This window comes from Nycticebus coucang, chromosome 7 (genome assembly GCF_027406575.1).
Source record: "Nycticebus coucang isolate mNycCou1 chromosome 7, mNycCou1.pri, whole genome shotgun sequence".
Lineage (NCBI taxonomy): Eukaryota > Metazoa > Chordata > Mammalia > Primates > Lorisidae > Nycticebus > Nycticebus coucang.
Window position 1 is genome coordinate 29,369,368 of NC_069786.1, and position 14,267 is coordinate 29,383,634.

General features: G+C 41.2%; 1 protein-coding gene across 1 annotated transcript in view; it reads left to right on the forward strand.

Moving 5' to 3' along the window:
- The first annotated feature begins 1,926 nt into the window (after positions 1 to 1,926).
- Positions 1,927 to 14,267, forward strand: part of THSD7B (thrombospondin type 1 domain containing 7B) — a 1,036,041-nt gene continuing 1,023,700 nt past the window's right edge. The window contains exon 1 of the mRNA XM_053597329.1: positions 1,927 to 2,078. The gene's annotated coding sequence lies outside the window, so the exon portion shown is untranslated. The remainder of the gene's footprint in view (positions 2,079 to 14,267) is intronic.

Sequence of the window (14,267 nt, forward strand, 5' to 3'; positions counted from 1 at the left end):
TGGATTGCAAACACAAATCTTTGCACCATATGATGTATGTGCATGGGATGTGGCCTGGAAACGCAGCATTGATTCTGGGAAAACGGAAACCCGGGAAGCCTGCATGTAACAGTCAGGAAAACAGCAAGGTTTTTCTTTGGCTGTTGCTTCTCAAGTTACTTAAAGAGAGACTCATTGGATATTGATCTGTATATATTGAAATTACAATAAAACAAAATGGACCAGTTTCTCTTTCCTCAGACTCACAGGACTGGCATTCTATCTCTTGGGAGTCATAAATCTCAGTCTTAGATTTGGGGAAATATTCTGGGATCTGGATGGCAGCTGATTTATTTTTGAGACAGTGATGTCAGAAAGGAAAGCATAACGCAGAATGTGACTGTAACACTCACTGGGAGAATAGTGACTGTTGTTTAAAATATTAAATAAGGCTTTCCTGCTTTCAGAACCCTTCCTACAGCAAGCTGGATTGGAGCCCCTCACCAACACATTCATTTTCCTTTACAGTGGCACTTACTTTTTTTTTCCTGTGACAGATCTAGATGCTCTATTTATTTCTTTAGTCTCATTTGTGCTATGACATCAAGCTTTAATTTTATCATTATTATTTTGCTTCTTTTTAAGCATCTATGGTGTGCCAGGCATTGGATAAAATAGAAAAGATACAATCCCTGCTGTCGCTGGGCTCACACATTCATAGAGAGATGACAGGCAAAATATCCTGTAATTGGCAATAGATAGTCCTCATCCTTTCTTCCCCTTCTCCCTTTTGAAGTGACTTCATCTCTCTCAACAAGCCTAAGAAGTTCCCTTGATCAAAGGTGTCGAAAACCTGGAGGGTTTGGAACAAGTGTCAGAGAGTAAGCAAATGACTTTGGGAGCTGTGACTGGGATCCTCGCCTGCCCACGTGCTCTCTGCACTCCTGCCTCACCTGGGCGGACTGCACTCTTCACCTCCTCCTGCGCCTCGGGTGTCAGCTACCCCGGAGCCTAGGGCGCTTTTTCCCGCACGGCCCCGCCCCCACGCCCCAGGATTGCAAAACCTTCAAAGGTCCCCAGATGTAGGGGTTTTTCTAGGCTCTGGTGGGCGCGGGCTGACAGCAACTGGGAGCCCCTCCACAGCGGGGTGTCCAGGCAGGTACGGATCCAGCTCCTGGGCGCTTTAGTGAATCAAACCAATGTCACCCTTACTCTCTCACCCCACATATCTCCCATTCTCTCTTATGCCGCACATCCCAGGATCTTCTTTGTCCTTTTCCTAGTAACACCGAAGCTCTCTCGTGCTTGCGGACTGCAGAGCAACGCGGGGCCGTCCGGACCGTGCGGGATGGCTCAGTGTGAGTGTGCTTTATATGTCTGAGTGTTCGGGCGTGTATGAGTGTTGGGGAAGGTTATCAATACAGGCCTAGAGCCTCCCCACTCTCTCTTCCCCTTTTTCTCCCAACACTTTATTGGACCGCCCCCCCCCAACCCCCCCCACCACCCAAGGCGCAAAGCTCTTGTCCCTCTCTGCAGCGCTCAGCGGTTCGGGTACCCGGGACTCAGTTCAGTTGGGGAGTCTCCCTCACCCAGGTGGTACTTGCACCCCGAAGCTTGAAAGTTGCAGCAAACAGTTCTAGGGAGCGGAGGAGCGGAGGTCGAGGCCGGTGCGCCCGCGGCGGCTCGACCCGGGGAGCGCGCTGCGCCAAGGGTCGGGCGGCGCTGGCTGCAGGCCGGGGAGCTGGCGGAGGCGGGGGAAAGGCGGGCGAGGGGAGGTGCGGCGGGGAGCAGCTGCCGGGGAAGGCGAGGCGCAAGGTGGCTCCTTGCGGCCCCGCGCCGGGCAGCTCGGGGGACGCACCAGGCAGCCAATGGCTGCGCAGAGGTGTACAGCAGATGGCGTCCGACTGCGCGGTTTCTTCCTCCTCCTCCTCCTCCTCCTCCTCCTCCAGTGCTGAGGAGCCAGAGTCGCCGCCGGGTTGCCAGACGTTGGAATGGGTGGTCTCCCGACACACACCACCATCTTTCTTGCGCACGGGAAGCTCGGGAAGCTCGGGGCTCGGCGGCTCCCAGAGGCTACGGCAGCAGCTCGGGCGAGGCGGGTGAGTGCGACTGCACTGAGCCCCGAGCCGGGGATGCCGAGCGGGGGAAGCCGGTGCCCTGGCCGGCCCGCTGGGGCGCTAGGTGGCAACCGCTGGGGCTGGGCGGGCACAGACTTTGCACTCCTCGCCGGGCAGCCTTCGTCAACCCTTCTCCCGGCCAGGCGCGAGAACTTGGAAACCGAGGTTCTGCGACGACTCTGCCCGGGAGCTGCGGAAACCGTAGGCTGCTGGGGGGCGCAGTGTGCGGAGACCCTCGGGGTGGGCGGGGACACCCCACGAGGTGACTTGGGCACCCTCCTCAGGCAGCCGACCTGGGCCGTGGGATCCAGGCGGCAGGAGATCTTTCCCCTCCACCTCCAGCTTGCTTTGAGGGGTACTGATAAGAGGAGCCAGGTGTCCCCCATCCTGCGCTGGGAGCCTGGGAGCCCAAGATCGGAGGGCCGCGAGTTCTGCGGGATTTGCAAACAGGTTGACTGAGGGTTCCCTTTCAGTAGCGCTGACTGCGAAATCTGCGCGTGGGTGTCTAGTGCTTGTGGAGGACCCTGACAAAGCCAAGAAGTTTTGCAGCTTCCCGTGATTTATCAGTGGGGTGTCCGGAGGCTGCAGCAACAGTTTACATTTCCACTCTCCCTGCGGAGGGCGAGGGGCGAGCTGGGCAGAAGGGGACTCGCGGGTCAAACATGGCATTGGGCTGTTAATGTAGAGAAAACTGGGAACAGGACTTGAGAGTGAGGGAGGAGTGCACGCATATTTTCTGAGACATCACCTATCTGCACCTGTCACCTTTTTATGCCTCCCTGAATATTAGTTATCTGAATATGCAAACGAACCCTTGCTCTTTGACAGAGCAGTATTTTAAGTTTTAAAGTTGGAAAACTTGGGGAGGAGGTACTCAGGAGAGGGGGTTAAACTCTCTCACACTCTTAAGTACAAGAAAAAAAACCACTTTTTTGGGGGGTAACTTATGATCTAATGGTACTTTTTTGGGGGGAATCACTGAGCTTTGAGCATCTTGTAAGTAAGAGATATTGCAGTTCAATTCTATACAGTCAAAGTGGAGTTCTACTAAAATTGTGGGACGCTGGGGCGGTGCCTTTGGCTCAAAGGAGTGGGGTGCTGGCCCCATATACCGGACGCGGCGGGTTCAAACCCAGTCCCTGCCAAAAGCTGTAAAATTGTGGGACGCTGACATATTCTATGGAAGACATCAGGGTTCCTTGGTGCTCCGTTGATTGCTGGGAATGGTCTATGGTTTCCTCCAGCTTCAAGTGCATTTGTGTTTTTCAAATAAGAACCCAACTGGAGGATCCGTACCTACTGTCTATGGGTGCTCTGTTATCATGGAAATGGTAACCCACTCAGGCCAACCGGACTGTGGGGTGTGTCTGGGTGCATGTGAACCTGTGTGCTTAGAATTTCCTTTGGACAGGCAGACTTGGGATGTCAAAGTGATACAATTATCTCCCTGGCAGTGTCAACGCAATCTGGGTTTACTGGGAAGAGGTGATCTCCAGGGAAACATTTCTGTGCTCTTGACCATACCCAGCAGTTGGATGAGGCTTTTTGAACGCCATTTAGGGGTTTACTAACCAAATCAAGTCCTATTCAGTGCTGAGGGGAAGCTCATGTCTTTGTGGGGTTAAAAAGCTGTATAAAGTCCCAGTTGTAAGGCCTCACTCTTATGCACTGCTGTTTTTAAACCTCAAGGCCACTAATAGCAGGCACCTTCTTTTAAAACTTAATGTGGCCAGTTCTCTTCTTTCTATGTGGATGAGCCAACCAGGTAGATTCCTTGGAATTGGCTTCTTTTTTTCTTGACCCTTTTTTTATTTTAACCTACCTGCTGAGAGTTGATCTCTGGGAACTATTTAAGTACAAATTTAAGTGGAAAAAGAATTATATGAAGATAATTTCCTGATTCTGTGACAACAAACGTACATACTTCTATAATAATTTGTAATTGTTAGCTTTAAAAATGAGGGGCAGTCTTGCATATCAACACATTCGGGACCAGCAGCCTGGAACACCTATAGACCATTTAGCCTTCTGAAAATTTGAGATTTATCTGTGATATGGGTTGGATTGTGGTCCAGGAAAGGACTACTGCTAGTGGACATTGATAGTCTATTTTGAGGGCTCATAATACAATGGTCTCACTTTATATCTACTTTAATATCTAAATCAATACTTGGAAAATGATTTTTAGAATGTTTCTTAATTCACTCCAACCCTTGTTGTTTTTCTCCAAAGCTTGTTAGGAGGTTGAAAGTCTGAGAAACAGGAATGCTGTCAGATAGGTAGAAAATAATTACTGATCATAAAAATGGTATAAACACAGACTTAGGTGTTTGAGGATAAACATTAATAAATGGGTAAGGAGTGGTATCTTTCTGTTCTCTGCTGAGTGTGCCTTTTGAGAGAAAGTCAAGGGAATAGAGAAAAATGGTACTGCTAAAATGTACTCCATCAGAAAGGCTATTAAGGACCTTGTCTACTTACTGCAGATAGTATTTCTGAAAGAATAATTCCTTTTATTAATATCTATAAAAAATTGCCCATTAATAATGGACTAAAAAAAAACAAAATAGAAAGATAGGAGCTAAGTTAGCAGAAGAAGAGTGTCCAAACAAGAAAAATTCTAAGGCTTGTCAACTTATTTTAATTATACTTCACAAATTGAAACTGGAGTCATATGATTCCTTCAAAGGAAAGAAAATCTTGTGAAAACTGCAATTTTGCTGTTCTGTACATCTTCACAAAGATTAGGTATTGAAGTAATAACATCATTTCAAAAGTTTGAATAGAATGAAGAATAGTTGACTGGTTCTATTGAGTTAACAGTCAAAATGATAAATGATACAATATATTAAATACACAATTAAGGTAAACAGCTTAAAGGATTCTAAGTAGTGACTACTATACCACTTGATGGGAAAAAAGAAACGGCACCATTAACAATAAAGCTTCAAAGATGCTTTAGAGACAAAGTGTAAAGGATGGGCCTTTGAACAACTATTGGGTATTATAGTATCAAAAACTATTTATGTGATTTACTCAGATGTGTCTTTGGATATTTGAGTATGGATTGCATAGAAAGTACTTTATGTTTTCAGAAAAAGGCATGTCCTAGAATATCACTATAAAGGAAGCTGCTGCTTTCACTTTAACACCAAGCAGCTCCCCAAATATGACACAGGTCCTTAATTTAGAGCTCTTAACAAGATTAATATTTACTAGATAATTAACACATTAAGCCCATGAAAACAGAGGATTTTTAACTCCTCTTTTAATTCTAGAAATTTGCTATTGTGAGTTTGAGTGGGATCTAGAGGTTAGCAGACCTAAAATCACAGCCACCCTTAGTTGAAGATAATGAACATTTTATTCAGCCTTTAAAATTTCCCCATTGATTGAGATGTTTTTGGTAGGATATTCATGGGTGGTTATTCATAATAGCTAACAGTGCTTATTGATGAAACCAAGCCAAGGGAATTAGGTATAGTTTCTGTTATGTGGTATGTATATCTTTTGACTGAGAAGGAAATATACATCCTAGTGATAGAATTCCTAGAACAATGCTTTCTTTCTGAGTTGTGTCATCTAGAGTAAGCTAGTTACACAAAATGTAGATTGTAGTTTTTTTCTCCTACTTTGTAATCTGCCAGTGATTTATTATGAGCATTCTGTAGCTACTAAATCAAGAATTTCATCTGAAAGGGAAAATAGACTATTAGTGAAATTTAATCACTCCATATCTTTTGGTCAAATTTTGAAACCAACATGTAGACGCTATAGAATAGAATGTCACTGCTGGTGGGGACTCAGAGTCATTGCAGGTGGGGAGCTGAAGTCTGGTGTGTAAAGGAGCAGTTAGGCCATCTGGCACATATAGGAACAATTATATTTTAAGAGTGTGTATATGCTGTTGTGAAGAATTAAACAATACATTTAAAAGCATCACTAAATTCATATTTGGCTTTTGGTTACTAGGTGTTTTTCCAATTAATGGATTTTAAAAGTACGACTTTTTGTTGTCATATGGAAATCAGTAAAATTTTTTGAAGTTAGAAAAAGGAGGTCCTCATGCTAGAAAAGGTTAGACATTGACCTAGATGTGAGGATCTGTGAAAGTGTAAAAGAAAAAAACCCTGCTATCATTGTTTAACATAGGTATTTTGCAGCAAGGGCCATCATGCTTGCTTCTGATTTTGCCTCTCTAGGCATATTTTAATTATGAGCCTCTTGTAATTAAATATGTTGTAGCTAAAAACAGAATCCTAAGTAACTAATGCACAAATAATTCTTCAATGCCTTGACTGGGAGGAAGCTCCTTGCTGTGTTCCACTTGCCTGCATGAGGGTTAGTGCTGATTTGTGTCCCAATGTTATGTTAGTGAACAGCTCATTACTTCTGGAAGAATCACAATGGTGTGTAAAGCTCTAAACTTCCTGGCAGTTTAGGCACGACTGTCTTGGTCATAGGCTGTAATTTTGTAGTAATGCATATTTTAACTTTGGTTCCTTTTTAAAAACATACCATGTTGTCTGCATACATGAAAGATTTTAATTATAATGTGACTGAGGCTTGCAGTAATCTCCTCTTACAGAGTTTGCTTCTGGGCTCTCATCTATTGATTTGTGCTTTTTGTGCTTTTAGACACATTTGGGGAAATATGGCCAGTGTGCCTTGATGTAGACTTACTGGTTGTGAAATGTTGAAATATTTGTGTACCAATAGGTAAATGGGTACTATTCTGAGTTCCCTGAAGGCCTTACTATCACCCTAGTTTTACAGCCACTTCCCCAGCACCCCTTAGGTTATCCCTCAATGCAGCCCCTTGCTATGGCAAGGACCCATTCCTGAGATATTGCCAGAGGCCATCCTGACTGATTTGTGCTCGTGGGTACATATTTTTTATATTATCCCTCGATATTCTTACTTATAACAAGAATAAATGCAATCACTGGTATTATCAAGTAGTTGAATTTGAAATCTGTTTACATTTAAATTTTCTCTAACATTTACGTATGTTAAAAACACTTAAATATTATGTTTATATTTCCTGAGAGCCCAAAGATACCAAGATGGCTTTCTGCTGAGTTATCAATTTATAAAGCCATTCTTATATAGTAACAAGAATATTAAGTCATATTCCTGGTAAGAGGCAGAGCCCAAATTTCTAACCCAGGTTATCTGCCACAACTGTATATTCTACCCCATAACTGTTTCAGACCATTTAATTAAAATGTGTGTATGTGAGAGTAGTTCAGCAGGGCTTTTTCTTTGGGGGAAAAAGTAATTATTTTTTTTTTTCCATCTTCATTGCTGGTGTACGGAATTAACTCAATTTATTTCATATTGACTTCCATTCATTTTTGTGATTAAGTGTTGTTAATAGGACTTCACTTCATCTGAACTCACCCATTCTATGAACTGAGATATCTTCTGGCCAACCACAGAGAGGTAAGGGATACTGATGACTTTTGCAGACTCTTTAAGGGAAATTCTTTGGTGCTTTCTTTTGGATTTCTTCCAGCTAAAAACTAGACCCGATTACTACTCTCTGGGCCCTGAAAAATACAACTTTAAGTTATGCTTCTTTCTTGAACAGAAAAAATGGTATTCGATACCCTACATCAGCTTAACTCATGCCTGTAATTAATTTCCTTTTATTTACCTTCGTTTTCTATCAAGTCTATCTCTTTATATTCATCCATAAGACCTGCACCTATTTAAACTGGCCAAAAATGCAGCTTTCTCCATTTTCTCTGTCCCCAGTTTTCCAAATTCTGTCAAGATCCAGTTCTAATTATACTTCCACTGAGCTTTCTCTGATTATGCCAAATCACAAAGCCCTCTCTCTGTCCGAACAACTCAGGTGGTAAATTCTAATTTTAATGTTTGATTGAATCTATTTTCTTATTAGCTTCTTCATGTGGAATTCTAATGGTAAAGGATTTGGCTGTGCGCAGTGGCTCACATCTGTCATCCCAATGCTTTGAGAGGATGAAGCAGAAGGATCGCTTGAGTTTAAAACCAGCCTGAGCAACAATGTGAGACCCCTGTCTCTAAAAATAGTAAAAAAAAAAAAAAAAAAAAAGCCAAAGGTGGTGGTGTACGCCTTTAGTCCCAGCTACTTGGAAGGCTGAAGGGGAGGATCCCTTCAGCCAAGAGTTCAGTAAGCTATAATCATACCACTAGGCAACCGAGTGAGACCCTGTGTCTAAAAGTAAAAGGATTTTAATGGGAAATGGTACCACTTTCTACTGAGAATCTTCTAAAATGTTGGGAAGGGGAAGGTTTTGGGGAGTAGAGGCCTATAATAGCTATTTGAAGATCTGAAGGCTTAAAGTTATCAAGGTAGGCAATAAGAATGACTACTAATTATTGATTTCCTACAGTATGCTGCATAGCAAGGTAGGTGCATTAGAATTAGTATGTCTAATCCTCGTAATAATGTTACAAAGTGGGTCCTGTTCTTTATTCCCATTTATCATACTAGGAACTTGTCTAAGGCTAATAATATGTCTGGTAAATCATACAACCAAGATCTATATCCCAGTCTGTTGGACTGTAAGTCCCATTCTGTTTCTGATAAATCAGACTGCCCTAGAGCCTAAAGTTTTGGTCAGCAGTATCAGTCTTACCCTCTGCTGGAATTTCTCCAATTTGGAAGAGCACACTCCCCTATTGCCAGAGACTATACAGACTGGAGATAACCCACAAGAAGATTATTGAAAATATGGGAAAAGGCTGCATTTTGCATTGGAACAGGCCTTGTGTGTGAAGATTATAACATCTTAGAATTGTAAAGAGCTTGACATGTTCACGTATAGAAGTGTTGGCTTCCAGGGGAACTATTGGAAGATTCAGAACATCAGATATACAAGATATAAAGGAAATTCATGCCTTATTTCTTTTCATTAATGGCTTATCATTAGGACAGAACTATTCTGCTCACTAGGCAAAGAATTAGCTTTTGAAATTGGCATGAAGAGAAGAAAAAGGGGAAAATTAGCTTTCCTTTTTTTTTTGTTTTTTAGAGACAGAGTCTCACTTTGTCACCCTTGGTAGAATGCTGTGGCATCAAAGCTCACAGCAACCTCCAGCTCTTGGACTTAGGTGATTCTCTTGCCTTAGCCTCCCAATTAGCTGGGACTACAGGTGCCCACCACAATGCTTGGCTATATTTGTTGCAGTTTTGCTGGGGCCGGATTTGAACCCGCCACCCTCTATATGTAACTCACTGAGCTACAGGTGAATTAGCTTTTGGATGTGAATGGGATTGATTGGTGATGACTTTGGAGACACTGTGAACTGGTTAAGTGGGTGACCTTGTCTGTCCCTTTTGCTCCATGTGTATCCAAACAGGAAGAGTGTTCTTGATCAAAGGGAAACTTTTTTGAGAAGAGAAGGGTAGTTCTTTGGTTAAACACGTTTGTGAATTCACAGTTCAGATCTGTTTTGTAAAAGTGTTTTCGTGGCTCATCAGGAAGTGTCTTGATATGAACTTCCATGGATGGCATCGAATTCATTTTGAATACTCTTAACAATTTCTAGAGAAATGGAGTGTGGAATCTTACCAGTTTCATTCTTTGCTTCTCAGAATCACATAGAAAGAAGCTCAGAAGACTTTAAGTTGCAAAGAGATTTTTACTCATTTTAGGAATGAACTTTCTCACATTCAGAGGTATCTAGAAATGCAATAGGCTGTCTCAAGGAAATGTGCTGTGAGTTTCTAGATCTTTGGGTGTGTGCAAGCAGAGGATGAGCAACTGTGTGTTAGGGCATTCTGCAATGAGGACACGTGCTTTGGATATTAATAGCTGAGATTTACTGAACGTGTATTATGCTATGTGCCAGATACTGTCTACATAGATTAACTTATGAAATCCTCTCAACAAGCTTATGAAATCAATTGTATTGTTATTTCCAATTTACAGATGCAGAAGTAGTAAGTGACTTATCCCAGGTTAGGATCTGCACCTCAGAAATTTGATTCTTGCTGAACACTGGTCAATAGAAACAGAATGCAAGCCGCAAATACAGCTCATATATGCAATCTTATATTTTTCTAGTAGCTGCATTAAAGGAGAAAAACATTCAGATTAATTTTAATAATCTATCTCATTGACACAATTTATCTAGGATATTGTCATTTCAATATGCATTGATTAGGAAAAAGTTACTTAAGTGATGTTTTTGATTTTTGACATATTGTGTCTTTGAAACCCAGTTTGTATTTTACACTTCCAAGCATATCTCAGTTCAAACTGTATTTCAGGTGCTCAATAACCACACATGGCAGGTGGCCACCACACTGGACATGCCTGGAATCCATACTATTCACAAGTCCTTTCCACCACCTCTAAGGACAAAAGAAGGTTTCCTTCCAAAGTGTACACTGTTAGTCTTTGCGTAAGTGAGACCATTCATCTACTTGTTAGTTTTGCCCTTATATACCAGCATGAATAACCTCTTAAAAAAAAAACAAAACAAAACCTTAAAACACTTTCGTGACTTCTTTCAGGAGCAAATTTACTTTCAAAATCTGTAAGATAAAAAGATTTCTCTGTATTTCATCAATTAAAAACTGAATCCCATATGCCTTTCACTTGCGAGGATGGAGCACATCTGGCTTGCTTCTGCTTTGTAACTATTGCTGCACATTACGAAATCACCTCACACTTCTTGTTTCTAAGCTAAATAATCCCACTTTCATGGTGCTGGGTGAAGTGGCTGGCAACCTGCAGAAGACTGAAACTGGACCCACACCTTTCACCATTAACTAAGATAGACTCTCACTGGATTAAAGATTTAAACTTAAGACATGAAACTATAAAAATACTAGAAGAGAATGCAGGGAAAACTCTTGAAGAAATTGGTCCGGGTGAGTATTTTATGAGGAGGACCCCCCGGGCAATTGAAGCAGCTTCAAAAATACACTACTGGGACCTGATCAAACTAAAAAGCTTCTGCACAGCCAAGAACACAGTAAGTAAAGCAAGCAAACAGCCCTCAGAATGGGAGAAGATATTTGCAGGTTATGTCTCCGACAAAGGTTTAATAACCAGAATCCACAGAGAATTCAAACGTATAAGCGAGAAAAGAACAAGTGATCCCATCGCAGGTTGGGCGAGGGAGTTGAAGAGAAACTTCTCTGAAGAAGACAGGCACACGGCCTACAGACACATGAAAAAAATGCTCATCATCTTTAATCATCAGAGAAATGCAAATCAAAACTACTTTGAGATATCATTTAACTCCAGTAAGATTAGCCTGTATCACAAAATCCCAAGACCAGAGATGTTGGCGTGGATGTGGAGAAAAGGGAACACTGCTACACTGCTGGTGGGAATGCAAATTAATACATTCCTTTTGGAAAGATGTTTGGAGAACACTTAGAGACCTAAAAATAGACCTGCCATTCAATCCTACAATTTCTCTACTAGGCGTATACCCAGACGACCAAAAATCACATCATAACAAAGATATTTCTACCAGAATGTTTATTGCAGCCCAATTCATAATTGCTAAGTCATGGAAAAAGCCCAAGTGCCCATTGATCCACGAATGGATTAATAAATAATGGTATATGTACACCATGGAATATTATGCAGCCTTAAAGAAAGATGGAGACTTTACCTCTTTCATGCTTACATGGATGGAGCTGGAACATATTCTTCTTAGTAAAGTATCTCAAGAATGGAAGAAAAAGTATCCAATGTACTCAGCCCTACTATGAAACTAATTTATGGCTTTCACATGAAAACTATAACCCAGTTATAAACCAGAGTGGGGAGGATGGGTGGAGGGAGGATGATTGGTGGGATTACACCTGCAGTGCATTTTACAAGGGTATATGTGAAACTTAGTAAATGTAGAATGTAAATGTCTTAACGCAATAACTAAGAAAAAGCCAGGAAGGCTATGTTAACCAGTGTGATGAAAATGTGTCAAATGGTCTATAAAACCAGTGTACGGTGCCCCATGATCGCATTAATGTACACAGCTATGATTTAATTAAAAAAAAAAATCCCACTTTCTTTTTTTTTTGTTTTTTGCATTTATTGGTTTGCCCGATGCATATGAAATGGACACACCCTTGGACTTGCTTGTCTTTAGGAAGGATGAGAAGGGGAAAAAGAAAAAAAAACAAAAACTTTTAACTAAGATTATATCTAGCCAATTTTTCCAATTTACACTTGATGTGTATTTCTCAGCTCACTTATATGATGTCATTATTAGGAAGACTGCAGTCAGAAATGATATGCAGTTGACCAAAGTAGTATTTCTGATCAAATGGTAGTAATATGTTTGTAGGTTTGATTCATTCCCTGGTAGGCAGCATTCTTCTCAGTGATCTGAAGGGCGTTTCTCAAGTTGAATTTCTGACAGTAACCGACGCTCTGTACTGTGACATGCTTCAATTGAAAAACAGAATGTGACATACCTTTCATCGTGTGGAACATACAAAAAAAGTCCTGTGTTTCCTTTGTGAATGCAACTTCTATTTAGCTATACATGACAATGTGAAACATTTTAACAATTCTTAGTGTTTTTTGGTTGTGGAGACATGTTACACAGGTAGCTTAAATCTGACTTTAGTTGCTAATTAAAAAAATATTAAGAACAAGGCTTCTGTTACTCAGAAACATTCTAAACTTCGTAGGGAGGAATTTCCTTGTGAAGACAGACTCTAAGTTGTGTCATCTATTGTTATGTACATGATTATTAGATGGTTCATTCAGATTACAGGGAGTTGGTGAAATAAAAACGTCACGCTGAAGACATCATGTAAGTCCCAATGAAGCACTAAACATTTTCTCACACAGCAAAATGAACTAATGCAAAGTGTAAGATGCATTTGTTTGTAAGCTGTATCCATAAGCTCATACAGTATTTATTGAGCACCTGCTGTGTCCATAGCATGGAGAGGATAAAAGCAAGTATAGGGTATCAGCCCCAATTTCTAGGAATTTATGGTCTACCTGAGGGCATGTGAAATGTGTACCCTCTGCCCTTGGCAAAGCTAAATCAGTTTGTTTATATATGTTGCTCTGTATTACTAAATATGAGCTTCGTAAAAGCAGAGAACGCATCTTACTCATTTTAGGACCCTCTCTTGCAGAGAATAACTATGCAATAGGTATGTGTTGAATTTAATGAAAAAAGGTGTGTCAATTTTGTTTGCACATGTGAATTGAAATATAGCTGTAACACCGTTATTTATAGTGGGACACTCTATATAAAATTTACATTTTAAGTAATGAAGACAAATAAAATCTAATCCCAATCTTTCTTCTACTCCTTGGATTGAATCAGCTCCACTCACTCCATTGGGTGACTTCTAACAGTCCAGCTGCACTTGAGAAAAAGTATATTCACTTGAAGAAAGGAGGAGAATGTGGACCTCTGTTTTCAGAAGCCAGGGCCATATTGGGCTTTAGCCTTAGTCACAAAGTCCTTCAGTATAAAAGCAAATTTATTTGGTTCAGAAGGCAGAGAACCATGTCATTTATTTTTATTTTTTATTTTTTATTTATTTATTTATTTATATTAAATCATAGCTGTGTACATTAGTATGATCATGGGGCACCATACACTTGGTTCATAGATCGTTTGACACATTTTCATCACACTAGTTAACATAGCTTTCGTAGCATTTTCTTAGTTATTTTGCATGTCATTTAATCACACTAAATAATCCTTGGAAGTATGCATATGGGAGGTGGGGAGTGGAGCAGGATGAAAGTGTATTTACATATGCCTGCATTGGACCCCCAGTGACCCTTGAAGAATACAGTGCTAAACAGTACCAGGAGGACCACTTAATATTTGTGAGCAAAAGGAATCAGCTAAAAATGAGCAAGGCTATACATGTGAATAAACTGCAGAGGTGGATTTTGAATGTCCCGTCAAGTTCACAGAATAAGCTACATTGCTAGTTTCCCTACTGGGGCCAGTTATAGAACAGTGGACATAACCAGTGAGGGCAGCTAAAGAAGACATTTCTTTAGCGTTTTACAAGCAAAAGTTTGATACACTTTGATAGATAATCTTTTCCTGCCCACTGGGTTCATCAAGGCAAATTTAGCCAATGGTTATGTACTACTTGCCTGCCATGTGCAATATGTGCGTCGTGCCTGGCTCAATCAGGGTGTCCAGAGATACCCAAGAACTGGCCAT